This window comes from Myodes glareolus, chromosome 2 (assembly GCF_982192425.1).
Source record: "Myodes glareolus chromosome 2, mMyoGla1.1, whole genome shotgun sequence".
In the NCBI taxonomy this organism is placed as follows: domain Eukaryota; kingdom Metazoa; phylum Chordata; class Mammalia; order Rodentia; family Cricetidae; genus Myodes; species Myodes glareolus.
In genome coordinates, this window is record NC_142027.1 from 1,668,137 (window position 1) to 1,682,799 (window position 14,663).

Genomic DNA, 14,663 nt, shown 5'->3' on the forward strand with positions numbered 1-14,663 from the left:
TTTATATTAGGCACATCAAATATTTCCCAAACCTTTTATCTCAGGGTGTATATTTAAAACCAGTAAAATAACAGTCCTCTTAGGCAGGGCCACATTTTACTCAGATCTATTTTGGTTGAACTACTGCAACTATAGCAATTTGGTTTCATGAGGTCAGTTCTTTATCTATATTCTTGATTGCCTTGGCCTCTGGACAACAAGAAATGTCCACCAGGACAATTATGGAACATCTAAAATTAATTACCTAATTCCTAATTAGGCAATCAGTATATAGCTAAACATTACTAATCTCAACTACTGTTGAAGTAGGAAAGTTCTCAACCACTGCCTGTCTCTCCATTTCTGCACTGTGAATCTACCAGCTTCAGGCTTGACCTATAAACTCAATTCTTGCACAGATCCCTCTTCATTTATAAGCAAGCACTAAAAAACAAAGATACTGGAGGTCACTCATTAGCTGGTCTATTTTTCCTTTTCACAGACCAGTTAAGTCCCAGTCCTGCAGGAGTTGCAGGACTATCTATCCAACACTGGGCAGCAGAGGCAGGATTAGGTGATTAAAGTAATTTTCAATTACATAGCATGAGGTAACAATATTATAAGCTCATAGTCTCCCACAACAGTTTGGCAGAGTCTCCCCTTCCCCCAAGGAATCCACACTCAACAAAGCTCAGAGGCTGAGGGCCACTACCCAGGTCACCACACAAATTAACAGAACCTGTCTGGCTCATGGTCCATTCTTTACAAGCAGCTCTGACAGCTCAGCCAACCTGCTCTTGCTGGTTTGGGCACAGTGGCTCCTACATTCACCATGGCATGGCTTTGTGGTCCTCCTTACAGCTCCCTTCAGCAGAACAAGAGAATCCTGTAAAGAATCTGTAAACTACCTCCTAGTGGTGCTCCTGATTGCCTAGAAGAGTCCTTCATTAGCTAGGATCACCCATCCTAGCTTCAAAACCTTAGCAATTATCCTACTGGGTGAATAGAGATCAAATGTCTTAGAGTACAAAAACCCTCCAGGTTTGTCCTTCCACACTATGGTGAGACAAGACCATAATTTGTAGTTTAGTAAAATCCTCCATTCTCCCAGAGCACTTCCTGTTCCTCCTCCAAGGCACACAGTCCTATGTGTGCACATTCCATTACACACTCAATGTCCAATGTAGTCAACCCTTTACTTCATAGCTGGGAGGTCCTGCAACCAAACACAGGACACATTCAAACAATCATTGTTAAACAAAAAGAGGCCATGGATTAGAATATAATAAAAGGTTCATGGGAACAGTTGGAAACAAGAGAGAGATAGTGAAAATAATGTAATTACAATATCAATAAAATATGGTTAAAAAGTAGAAACAAGCTTCATGGTCATGTGCTCCAGAGACTAGGGATCTGTATTACAGCACACCAAGTACAACTCACATCATTCTCTCAGGGTATACAGTCATGTTAGGCAGAACCACACCATTTTATTCAGTTCTTCTAGTTTGCAACTACTCTAACTACAGTAATTTGGTTTAATAGTAAGTTCAGTTTTTATATCGATTCGTGAATGCATGGTCTGTGGTATGTCACTTCTCATTGCTAATGTCAGCTACTGTCACAGCAGGAAAGCTTTCACCCTCTTTCTTGTCCATCCTCTTTTCTGTTGTAACTATGCTTGCTTTACAGTTGGTCAGTGAACTAAATTCTTACACCGGTCCTACTTCACTTATAAATTCACAATAAAATATGGAGAAGTTGGAGGATACTCTTTCACTAATCTATTTCTCCTTCCTACAGACGAGTCAAGGTCAAGCTTGGAAGGAGTTGCAGGACTGTCTTTCCAGCACTGGGTAGCAGAGGCAGGATTAGGTGTTCAGAGCATTTCCCAATTACATAGTGTGAGGGAAGCCTGAGCTACAGGAGACATTGATATAAACCAGTTGTTCTCAATCTTCATAACGTTGTGACCATTTAAAACAGTTCCTCCCTATGTGTTTAGTCTCCAACTATTAAATTATTTTCACTGCTACTTCATAACTGCATTTTTGCTACTGTTATGAATTATAACATAAAATATCTGTGCTTTCTGATGGTCTTAGGCCAGTTCTGAGATAGGGTCATTTGATTCCCCAAAGGGATCTGGGACCACAAAGTTAAGAAAACCTCCACTAAACTGATATAAATAAATAAACAGCACTTAAGAAAAAATGGAATGAAATTATTAAGCTAGGAAACATTGAAAAATATAGCAGTAATGCATTTAAAAAATGAATGTTAAAAATGATACCAATAATTGATGATTTAAAATGATTTTAAAAAAGTAGAAAATTTATCTATACTAAATCTGAAATGGAGTAGGCTTTTTCCTGATAGAGAGAATGCCATTAATAAGAGACTGTATGACTTTGTTCCATGTAAAATATTAGGTACTGAGTGCTGTAATGTGATGGTGTTAGAGTCAATCGCCTGTTTCTCCAACCTTTCAGCTGACTTAACTATGTCAAGTAAGGTTGTAGCTATCTGCATAGGAGAGTTCTCTACTTGGAAACTGAATATTTAGTAGTTCAAGCTATCCTCCCTAAATTGTACACCCACCAACTCTTTCTGTCTTTATTCACATGGAAGAAATTAATACATGAAGGGAAATTACAAAGAAAGTCATTCACCATGCCACATCAGTCCTTCTTTGTAATGGAGACCCCTGCAGTGCAGCCTGTGACCTAGCCATTATCTAGTCTGTTTCCTCCTGCAGTGAACACAGAACAATGTTGCTCCTCTTCTGGTCTGAAGGAAGAAGCCATGCTCCACACACAAATCCTTTCCTGTTCTGCAATGGACAGTCCACTATGTGATGCAAACACAATTTTAGAACTGTGTGGTGTTGCAGACATGTAAACCAAGGTTTAGTGTTTAGTCAAAAGGAGAACAAGGGCAATGCCTTGTGGGGCTACAGACAGACAGGGTTCAAGCACATCTCAATCAAAATAGGAGACCTTGACTCAAAATTAGTTTTCAAAAAAACTGGAGATTAATTCTACAATTAATACCTTTAAGGCACAACAGAACTTAATGTTGGTTGTGACCCTGTAATGGCCCCTTGAGCAGCATTTAGAAGCCAGTTTTTTAATGGAGGGATGGTCATTTGTGCTGGTTGTAAATCAGGTTTGTCTCCTTTGTTATGGGAATGTAGCTGGTTAATCCTGGGAAACAAACTTTTATATTTTGTCATACTAATCTCTAACAGGTTAGAATAACATTCCCTTTGGGGTATCTGGTGTGCAGCTCTCCCTTTCTTAAATTCTATGTTGTGATTTAATGTTTCCCAAGAACTGGAAATTCTATTTCCATCAATTCTACTCTGCTACATCACAGTTTAGCAGTGGAGTGCTACTCTATACAAGAAATACTGTTTACAAGCTCCACAGAATTAACTCAGGATGGATCCTAAACCTAAATATTAAATGTTCAATGTGCAGAACTTCTGAAAGATACTAGAGGGACCAGGGCTCTCTGACCTTGGCAAATTTGTGTTCCATTGCGTCAATAAAAGCATTAAGGGAGCCTGCATTTCACAGTGAAGTCCACAACAAGGGTATTTCAAACCACAGTCCCGCTCCCACATCTCTGAACTGGCGAAGTAAGGATAGTGAAGTCACTCAGAGGCTGCCAGTCAGCTCAGGAATTTCAAAAAACATGCAGAATCACGGGCAGGATCACACAGACCCTGCTGGGGCATGCAGGACCAGAAGGACCAGGCATAAATATGGTGAACTCTGCATCTGGTCACCGGCTCCTACCCGGCCAGATAAGGATGCAAAACACGGTCTCCCATGGCTCAGCTAGCTGCTTCTCCCTGTCTGAGAATAGCCCCAAGCTCACCACATTGTGATTTTCCAGCTTGTCCATGCTTTGCTCTGCTTACTGCACTCACAGCAGAGAAGAAAAAAAGCTCGGACGCCGACTTCTCTTCAAAATCAAGCTTGAAAACAGCCGCCGCCGGAAGAATCCTGCAGAACTTCTGACTGGCAGGTCACCTGGGTGCCTGATTGGCTAGTGAGGCCTGAGTGACAAGAGCACCTTCCTTAGTGGTACAGTATACTTAAAGACACAGCACAATTTTTCCTGGACGCGACTTCCAGGCAGACACAGAACTTTTCCAGCCACAGGCTGCAGGATTGGCTTTGAAGAGGAGCTGGTGCCAGCGATTTGGGGGCTGCAGTGTGATCGCTGCTGCAGGGAGCTGCGCGGAGAGTTTGGGAAAGCTGGAAAACCACGCCATGGTGAGAACGGGGCTGCTGATCCCAAATGGGGCAGAGCAGATGAAGAGGTGCCGGAGCCAGTATGGTGGGTCCTCCCCAGATCTGGGTGGGAACCTGCAGCCAGATTCCCTGCCCTGTGAGGTCTCTTGCAGCCCTTGCAAGTCCTTGGACCAAGATGCAGGCCTTTGAATAACAGCTCCGTGGGCTGAATTTGCTCAGAGCATTAGGTGTTGGGAGCTGTATGTAGAAACATCTCTCTACTCAACTTCTGCGTGCTTTTGGTGCTTCCATGAAAAGCAGGTTGCCAAACTCAGAGAGGCCTAGATTCCCCAATATCTTCTAGACCTTCAGCACTTTGCATTTAATCTCTACCTGTAAGATCCATTTGATTAATTTTGTGAAGGTTGTAAAAGGCATCTCATGTGTTGTGTAGCACTCAACTATTCCGAGTCTCACAAAATAGAATTTAGCTGGGGGAGGACCCAAAGCATATGCTGACTAAGCCTATTAGAGATGCTAGAATACACATTTGTTCACCAGGATTTTCCCGACATTTGACTCCAAATCATTATAAAGAAGCTCCCCCACCCCTGTTTTACAACCAGCTTCTAGACCCATCCCCATACATCATAGAACAGGCCTCTAAGCTGCTCAAGGAAGCATTACAGGGTCACAACCAACCTTAAGGCCTGGTATGCCATAAAGTTGCAGTTTTCTTCTTGAGAAAATCATAGTTCTAACAGATCCACAGTAAGACATCAGGTACAAGTATTTGAAAAGTAGAACACCGTCGTGTTAAGGAGTGACCTGATCAAGCAAGGTTTTCATTTAGGCCCTCGGGCAGGGAGGTGGAACAGTCTGAGGCCTAGGCCTTGAAAACTTTTCCTATGGCCTGGGGTATTGATAATAAATCAGAGCTCCTTTGAAACCTGGAATATGTTTGGGACCAGGGCCTTTGTGGACAGGTTGCTCCAGATCCTGAGAATCCAACTCTTTCCACCAGATGGAGCTATGGTTATCAGTCCCAAGACTACTGTAGGCTTAGTAATTAATGTTTTGAAATACTCTGCTCCCCTTGTGTAGCATTGCTTGATTAGCTTCCTCCTGAATTTGTCCCACTACTGACTTCATAGAAGCCTCCCATTTCCTTCCATTTCCCTACTGGAACTAGTAAAGACGCCATTTTTTCTTGAGAAGCTAACTTGGCATGGGACATAGCTTGTGCTAGACCTCCCCAGTCCAGCTTTTATCTTTCCACTTTCTACTTGTCTTATCTTGCTCAGACCCTGTGACCTTCACTATAGGACCCTGCCACTGAAGAATGACCTGCTGTTCCAGGTCTCTGAGAATATCTTTGCTGTGCAACTCTCCCATTTGCCTAAGTTCCTAGACTGGCAAGTTGCCTGTCTCTATTTAAATTGTTCAAAGTGTAACCTGGAGTGTGAACCTAAAAGACACTGAAGGATAATGGCATATGTGGGATGAAAAATCTGTCTAACTGATTTGAGCATCAGTTAGAGATGGATGCATATCATCATTAGAGAGATTGGATTTTTTCTTTATTAAGTATGTGAAGTGATTTCACACATGTTAATATTAATTAATTCTTGAATAGCTGCATTTCCATCCCATTAGAAAAATGTTGCTGAGACAAGCTTTCCTATGTTGACTCAGGTTGGTTTGATTCCATCTGTTGCTCTCTAGGGCAATGACCTTGCTGTCCTCTATATTACAGCTTCAAAATTCTTAAGTTAAATGACTGTACCACCTCAGAGTTTTAAAATTATCCATTTGAGTCATGTAGTTGACTATCTAATGCCATCACAAGAAAAGGATTCACATTTGGAACATTGCTTCTGTCATCAGACCAAAATAGGAGAAATAGTTTATTATGTTCTCTGTAGGGAAAACAGGCTAGGAAATCAGCTGCCGGAGTCACCTTTATGAAGTAGGACCTGATTGTGGTACGGGGTGGGAAGTGGTGATTTTGTCATTTCCCAGCATGTTTTAATTTATGTCATGTAAATGAAAACAGACCAGATTGTGTTGGTGTGCAGTTTGGGAGGGTTATCTTGAGCCAATGAATATTGAATTTCTAATTAGGCAGCTCTCCTATGCAGATATGAATGTTCAATCCTGCTTGAAAAGTTGTGTCAGCTCAAAGGTTTGAGGAACCAGCCATTGACTATAACTCTATGTGTCAGGTTACAGACCTCAGCAGTCAACATATACATATGGGCAATATCAATCTTATTAATGACATTCCCTCTTCTAGGGAAGAACTTATTCTTTTTCAACATCAGTATATCTAAGTTTTTTGTTTCTTAAAATACATTATTTTTATCATTTTAAAATCACTTATGGGTATCATTTTTAAATATTTTCCTTAAGTGCATTATGCTCTTATCTCCATTTGTTTCTGTTCTCTAGTGTTCTAGGCAATTAATAGTCTTATTCCTTTTCTCTCAAGTGATGTTGATTATTGATTTCTGTGTAGAGCAATGTCTCCTATAGCTTGGGCTTGCCTTATGCTATGTAACTGCGAATTGGGAAACTGTTGTGAAATAGCGAACTAATTCCCAAATATGTAACAGAAATGGAGTTAGCTGCAACCAAATCCACAGTAAAGGACAACCACTCATTCACAAAGTAATGACAACAAATTCCTTGCTTCTTGGCTTAAAAACCTTTACCAAAGCTATTGGCTTTGATAAGTCAATCAAAATAAGATGATTGAGCAATTATTGTATAATATTGTGGCTTATAACAAGAATTGAACTCAGGGCCTTACCCATAATAACTACGTACTCTATCAATGCATTCTACAGCAGTCTAGTTGGTGTCTAGAAGAATAGGTCTTTCATTTATCTAACCCATCTACAAAACTCTGAAACATTTGTCTTGAGCTAGCTAAAACTTAATTTCTTTTTGAATAACAAGATTAAAAAAATGGTGTTTCACACCTGTACATGACAATTTTCATTTCAGTGTAACTCACACGATTGATGAGTGGATTATGCAAGGGGACAATCATCTGTAGAATGTGGGTACCCAGGTTGTTCCCCATTTTTCCCGAGGCGCTTTGCAGGGCTGTTCTGCTTCCTGGTTCCACTGCATCAGCTTGAGGGTGTGGCATAGAACTGCCCTCTCCTGTTATGTTAATTTCACCTATGGCCCAAGGGTGTAGCTTAGAGAGAACTCTTCTGTGGTGGTAATTCCACCTGCAAGCAAGGTTCTCGCCCTCAGGCAAGGTTCCCGAGGCAAGGTTCTCTGAGCCTGAGCACGCCCACCTGGCTTCCTCTTTTCTCTGTTCAGCTGCTCTCCGACCTTGGGTGCAGCCCCCTGACTTTTCTCTTTCCTTGATACTGATGGGGGGCTGGTGTCTTTCTGCCCCACAGTATGTATACCCGACTTATGCTTAATAAAGCTGCCATTTGCCACTTGCTCCTTGGCAGATGAGCCCGGTCTCTGTGTGTGTCATGTGTTCAAACCCTCAGGACAGTCGTCCGTTCTCTTGGGCTCCAGTCAGGAAAAGCGCGCGCCTGTTTCGAGGTTCGGGTGTCCACAGAAAAGTGCGGAAGCTTACAGTAGAACACAGGCATGACCTTATCCTTGATCTCATGTCCTACAGGTAACATGTAGGTGGTAAAAATTTCAGGCACTTAAAGTAGAACTACCACCATGTCAGAACTATGGGATGAGAGAGGTTTGTATAATCATCTTGTGCCCACATTATACAAAAATGAAAATATACCCATATGTACACCTCCCCTGTGATTCTGATGCTCGTAGAGACTTGGCTACAGCAAACAAAGGCTTTTTCTATAATGGATCCATGACTCAGCTCTTCATTGCTCACTTGCTGGCAGATGTGGAAATATTTACCTTGAACCAGTATGCTGCTATTGTCAAATTCATGCCCTACATGGTCATCAGAAATGAAACGTGATGCAATATGATGATTATGTTGTGTCAATGATTTCATTCCTACATTTTATCTTCCATCAGGTTCAGGATATATGATTTTGCACTGAAATTCTTCTCTTTTTTGTTTTGTTTTGTTTTTTTGAGACAGAGTTTCTCTGTGGGTTTTGGAGCCTGTCCTAGAACTTTAGCTCTTGTAGACCAGGCTGGCCTCAAACTCACTGAGATCTGCCTGCCTCTGCCTCCCGAGTGCTGGGATTAAAGGCATGTGCCACCACTGCCCTGCTGCACTGAAATTCTTGATCCATATTTTTACTGTGTTTTATGCTCGGTTATAGGTATAGGATGTCTTCATATTTTCTGCATATAACTACCCAGTTTGATAAGCACCATTTTAAAAGATATATTTTCTACAGTACAACTTTTGAACCTCATTTTAAAAATAATAGAACACTTGGTTTATGAAATAATGTCATCTTCATTTCTATTCAAACAAGCAAAGTATGTTTTTATGCAAATATTGTTGCTGTTTTGGTTATTATTGCTCTGTAACAGTTTTAAAGATGTGATTGTGATGTCTCCAGTGGTTCATTTATTATGCCGAATTATTTAAGTTATTCTGTTTTTTTTTCTGTTTTTGCAAGTGTTGCCATGTGAATTTGAACATTTTTCTTTATTTGTTTTTTGTGAATGTTGATGTTCATTTCATTAAATTTGTAGAAGTTTCTTTTTGTTGTTGTTGTTGAATCTAAGACTTCAAATACTATACAAAGCGGGTATCAAAGAGCAGACATCCATTTCTTGTTCCTGATTTTAGTGGAAACACTTAGTGGTTTTCTCTACTTAGTTTGGCATTGGCTGTGCATTTGCTATAAACCATCTACATTATATTGAAGTATATATATTGTCTCCCTAGTATTTCCAGGATCTGTATAATGATTTGTCAAATATTTTTTCTTTATCAAATGAGATGTTTATGTGTTTTTGGATTTTTTTATTTTTAGTCTGTTTATATGGAAGATTACATTTATCGATTTACATATTTTGAATCATTTCTGTATCTCTGGAATGACACTTACTTAAGCACAATGGAAATTTTTTTATTTATTCTTGGATTTATTTTGTTACTATTTTATTGGGAATTTTCATATTCATCTCCATAAAGGAAAAAGTTCTGTAATTTTCTTTTATTTTTGGATCCTTATGTAGTTTTGGTATCAAGGTGATAGTGACTTCATAAAAAGAATTAAGAAATATTCTTTCAGTTTTATTTTATGAAATAATTTTGGAAATATTGGCCTTAGCTGTTCTTTGGAGGTCTGATAGAATTCGGTGCTGAATCCATTTGCACTTGAGCTTTAATTTTTTTTAATGGAAGCCTCTTAATTACTTTTCTGATTTCAATAGAGATTATGTGTCTGTCCAAAATATTTATCAGATTTCACATTGATAGTTAATATGTGTCAAGATATTTATCCATTTCTTTTAGCTTTGCCAGTTAGATGTAAAAGAAATTTTTTATATTATACCTTATGATTCCTTAACTTTTCTTCATGTCTGTTGTGATATCTCTCATTCAATCTTAAGTCTATTAAATTGGATCATCTTTTTCTGTGTTTTGTTGAATTTGATTGAAAGTTTGTCAATCTTGTTGATTTTCTCAAGGAAAGCTCTTTGTTTCATTGACTTCTTGCAAATTATTTTTTTCTACTTCATTAATTTGACCCCTGGCTTTTGATTGCTTTTTCTTATTGTTGTTCTAGAGACTCTTTCATGTGTAATTAAGCTATTTATTTGAGAGTTTTCAAGTTTTATGTAGGTACTTAGCCCCTCTTTACTATATAATTCCTTGACAAAATGTTCAAATGGCCTCTTGGAGCTCGATCCAGTGCTTGACTGTAGATTTCTGTATCTGATTTCATCAGGTACTGGACAAAGTCTATGATGGGTAGTCATCAACCTGATTACTGGGGAAAGCAAGTTCAGACACCCTTCCCACTATTTCTAGAAATCTTAGATGATGTCATCTTTGTGGGTTGCTGGGAGTTTCCCTGGCACCAGGTTTCTCCCTAAGCCCAGAAAAAAATCTCTCTATCAAAATATCTCTTTCATTATTCTACCCCACCTTCCCACTCTCAACTCAACTCTCCTGATCCCTCATGTTCCCATCTCTCCACCCCTTCCCTTTACTCTGGTACACCCCCAGTTACCTAAGAACATCTCATTTATTTTTTTTCTAGGTCCCCATTTGACTATAAATTTCATAATGTAACGAATTTTTCCAAAGAATAATAGTCCATTGTGCAGATAAACCACATTTTCTTTATCAATTCTTCACTGGAAGGGCACATAGGTTGTTTCCAGGTTCTAACTATTATAAATAATGTTGCTGTTATGAACAGAGTTGAGCAAGTGCCTTTCTGCTATGACTGAGCATACTTTGTGTTTATGCCCAAGAAGGGTATCACTGGATCTTGAGGTAGATTGATCCACAAGATTCTGAGAAACCATCATACTTTTTTTTACCAAAGTGACTATTCAAATTTGTGCTCCAACCACTGTAGAGAAATGTTCCCCTTACTCCATATCATCTTCAATGTAGGTTATCATTAGTCTGTTGTGACAGGTGAAAGAAGGTATCTCAGAGTCCTTTTCATTTGCATTTTTCTGATAGCTAAGGATATTGAACAGTTCTTTAAGTGTGTCTTGCCCACTTGGGATTCTTCTGTTGAGAATTCTGTTTAAATATAAACCTCAAATTTTAATGGGATTGTTAGTTATTTTAATTTCTAGCTTCTTCGGTTCTTTACATGTTTTGGATAACATTCCTCTGTCAGATGTGGGGTTGGAGATTTTTTTTCCATTCATCAGGTTGTCATTTTGTTTAATTGACCATGTTCTTTGCTTTTCAGTTTCATGAGGTTTAATTTATTAATTATTAATCTCAGCACCTATGTGACTGGTTTTATACTCAGGAAGTAGTCTCCTGTGTCCATGTATTTAAAGATACTTCTCATTTTCCCTTGAATCAGCTAAAGTGTAACTGGATTTGTGTTGAGGTTTTTGATTCACTTGGATTTGGGTTTTGTGCAGGCGATAGATATGAATGTATTTACAATCTTCTGCATGCTGACCTCCAGTTACACCTGCACCATTTGATCAAGATGCTTTCTTTTTGGTTGTTTCTTTTTGGATTGTTTGTTCCAAATCTAGTGTTCACAGGTGTCTGAATTTATTAAGGATCTTTGATTTGATTGCACTAGTCCACCTGCCTGTTTTTATGCCAATACCAAACTGCTTTCATTACTACATACTTGAAGTCAGGGTTGATTACACCTCCAGAAGTCTGGGCAGGCATTTTTGGTCCATTAGTGTCTGAAAAACATCTGTCCAGGACCTTCTGACTTCTAGAGTATCCAATGAGAAGATGGGTATTCTGATAGGATTGCCTTTATAAATTACTTGGTCTTTTGTTTTGCAGATCTTTAAATTATTTCTTTATTTTATATATATATATATATATATATATTTTTTTTATATAACATTTATATATATATAAATGTTAGTTAGTATAGTTAGTGGTTTGATAATTATGTGGAATGGGCACTTTTTTTTTGGTCCAGCCTCTTTGATGTTATGTAAACTTCTTTCACCTTTGTACAAATGACTTTCTTTAGGTTGGGGAAGTGTTCTAGGATTTTGTTTGTTTACAATGCTTTCTGTGTTTCTGAGCTGGCACTCTTCTCCTTCTTCTATACCTATTATTCTTAGGCTTGGTATTCTCATGGTGTCCCGGAACTCCTGAATGTTTTATGTTATAAACTTATTGGATTTTACGCTTTTTATTTACTGATAACTTTATTTCCTTTATCATATTTTCAAATCTTGAGATTCTCTTTTGTATCTCTTATTTTCTGTTGCCTATATTTGCATCTGTATTTTTTTCCTTCTGCATATTTTCCATTTCTAGAATCCCCTCAGTTTGTATGTTTCTATTTCAGTTTTCAAGTCTTGATCTATTTCCTCCACCCATCTGATCACTTTTTTCTTGACCTTCTTTGCTTCTTTTAAGGGATTTATTTATTTCTTCCATTTTCTGGGTTGTCTTTTTCTAAACTTCTTTAAAGGAATTATTTCCTGCTTAAGAGCCTCTATAATCTTCATAAAGCAATTTTAAAGCTTATTTTCTTCTGTTTCCCCTGCTTGGGATGTTCAGCTTGTGCTGTTGTAGCATCACTGTATTCTGGTGGTGCCACTTTGGTCTTTCCTTTGTTGAATGTATTTTTTACACATATGTTTAATCTTTTCTTCCAACTGTTGTGACTTGTCTCTGTGCCTGTTCTTCCTACTGCTGTGGTTTGTGATTGTTCTTGGGTAATTTGCTGTTTTTCCAACTGGTGTGGTTTGCACCTGTGCTTATGTAGTCTGTTGTGGTTATGGGGTACGATTGGTATGAATATCATGAGAATGACATTCAGGTGTGTGAAGTTGGCTGACAGAGTTGGTCTTTATGGGACAAAGTCCAGTGGGGTGTAGGGATGGTGCCACAGCCTGGAGGCAGGTATCCCCCCTTCTTCCATGCTGTTGGGCACTGCCCCAGAGCAGTGGAGTTCCACCACAGGTGGAAGCAGAATTCAGCTGCTTTCCTGGTGATGGGATGAGATGGGGAGAGGCACAGAATGTGCCCTGAGGTTTTGTTAAGATCTAAATTTTGGGACAGTCAACCTGAGAAGTCAGTCACTCATCTGTTTTTCCAACCGATGTGTTTGAGCCTGTACCTATGTAGTCTCTTGGGGTTACTGGGAAAGACTGTGCTTAGGAATGATGTCAAGCTGCTTGGTTACACTAGGGATGAAAGAGAGAGAAGAAAATTAAATCATTTCCTTGGCTCAGTATAATTGAAGTGTTGTGTTGTTACCACCAGGTTTGAGACTATACAAATGTCTCATAGCAAACTTGGGGCTTTGTGGTTGGAAGAGGGAACTTTAGGGATGATAGAATCCATCCTCAAATCAGTTCCCCTGCTCAAGGTAGTAGATACCAACAGAGGGTAGCTTCCTGGATACTAAGAGTCGACAGGTTTTATAGATGAAGTCATGCCCAGAGCCTTTCAGTTCAGCAGAGCTTTAGGTAATTAACCATCCACCTAAAGCTATGCATTTTCTTCTTATTTGTAGAGCTGTGTTTTCATTTCACTACTTTTAGTAATTTTTAAAATTTCTTTCTAGAGTTCTTCTTTACCCTAGTCATTATTCAGTAATGAGTTGCTTAATTTCTATGAGTTTAAGTATTTATTGGGGATTGCTTTACTATCATTTTTAAGTTTTATTACTTTGTACTTATATAGGATTGCAGTGTTTTCGAATATGCACAGATTTGTTTTGTATCCAAGGATTTTGTCTGTCTTAGGAATCTTCAGTCCTGTGTGTTCTTATAAGTACAACATGCATTCTTTTGTTTTGGGTTAGAATATTCTACAGACATATGTTAAGTCATTTGATGTATGATGTCAATTAGTTCTCATGTTTTTCTGTTTAATTTTTGTCCAGATGACCTGCCCCGATTAATATAGAAAACTGAGTTTTGAAATCGCCTACTATTTGGATTGATGTTAATCTTCATCTTTAAATATAATAGTACAAACTTTTTATGAAATTTGATGCAGCAGAATTTGATGCATGTATGTTTAGTATATTAATGACTTCTTTTTCAACTGTTCCCTTGATCAAAGTGAAGTGTCCCTCCTTGTCGTTTTTGATTAGCTTTTGTTTGAAATCCATTTTGTCAGATATATGCATTACATTCCTTAGTGATTAATGCTGAGTTACCAAAAATACATGGAGTCACACTAAGGAAAGAAATATAAGCATTTCCCCCAGAGTCATTTAATCAAGAATGAATCCATACTTGAATACTCTACATCATGCTTCTTGTGTTTTCTGTCCTCTGCTTGTTTGTTGTATAATTCTGAATCTGTGCCTGCTTGAAGGTTGTATGTGATTCTGTGAAGTCATATGTGTTTCTGTCTGTGACTGTGTGTCTCTTTGTTCTGATGTTTGTTTGAGAGTATAAATGGTGCTTATCTCTCTGTGTGTGACTGGAAATACATCTGGGACTCTGTCCCTAAAAAAAATTACTACACAATGTTTTTTGAACAGCACAGAAAACATCACATAGAGGAAGAAATGGGCTACTTTACAAAACTCTTAACCAAGTTTTACAAGGAATTAAATGACTAAATCAAATTGATTCCGATTGATCCAGATAAAAAACAACACTCTTTATCAAAGAACATCCATGAATAGTAATTTTCAAACTTTATGATAGATTTCAGGATGTTGATTTCAACTCCTGTATATGCGGCTTTCAATAAATTAATATACAGTGTCTAGGTCAGAGACATAGAAGCATAAGCAATTGAAGATTTTAGCTATGTATTAGCTTATTTTGTAATAGTTGACTACATGGGAAATTCAGAAGAGCAGCAGTCTTAAA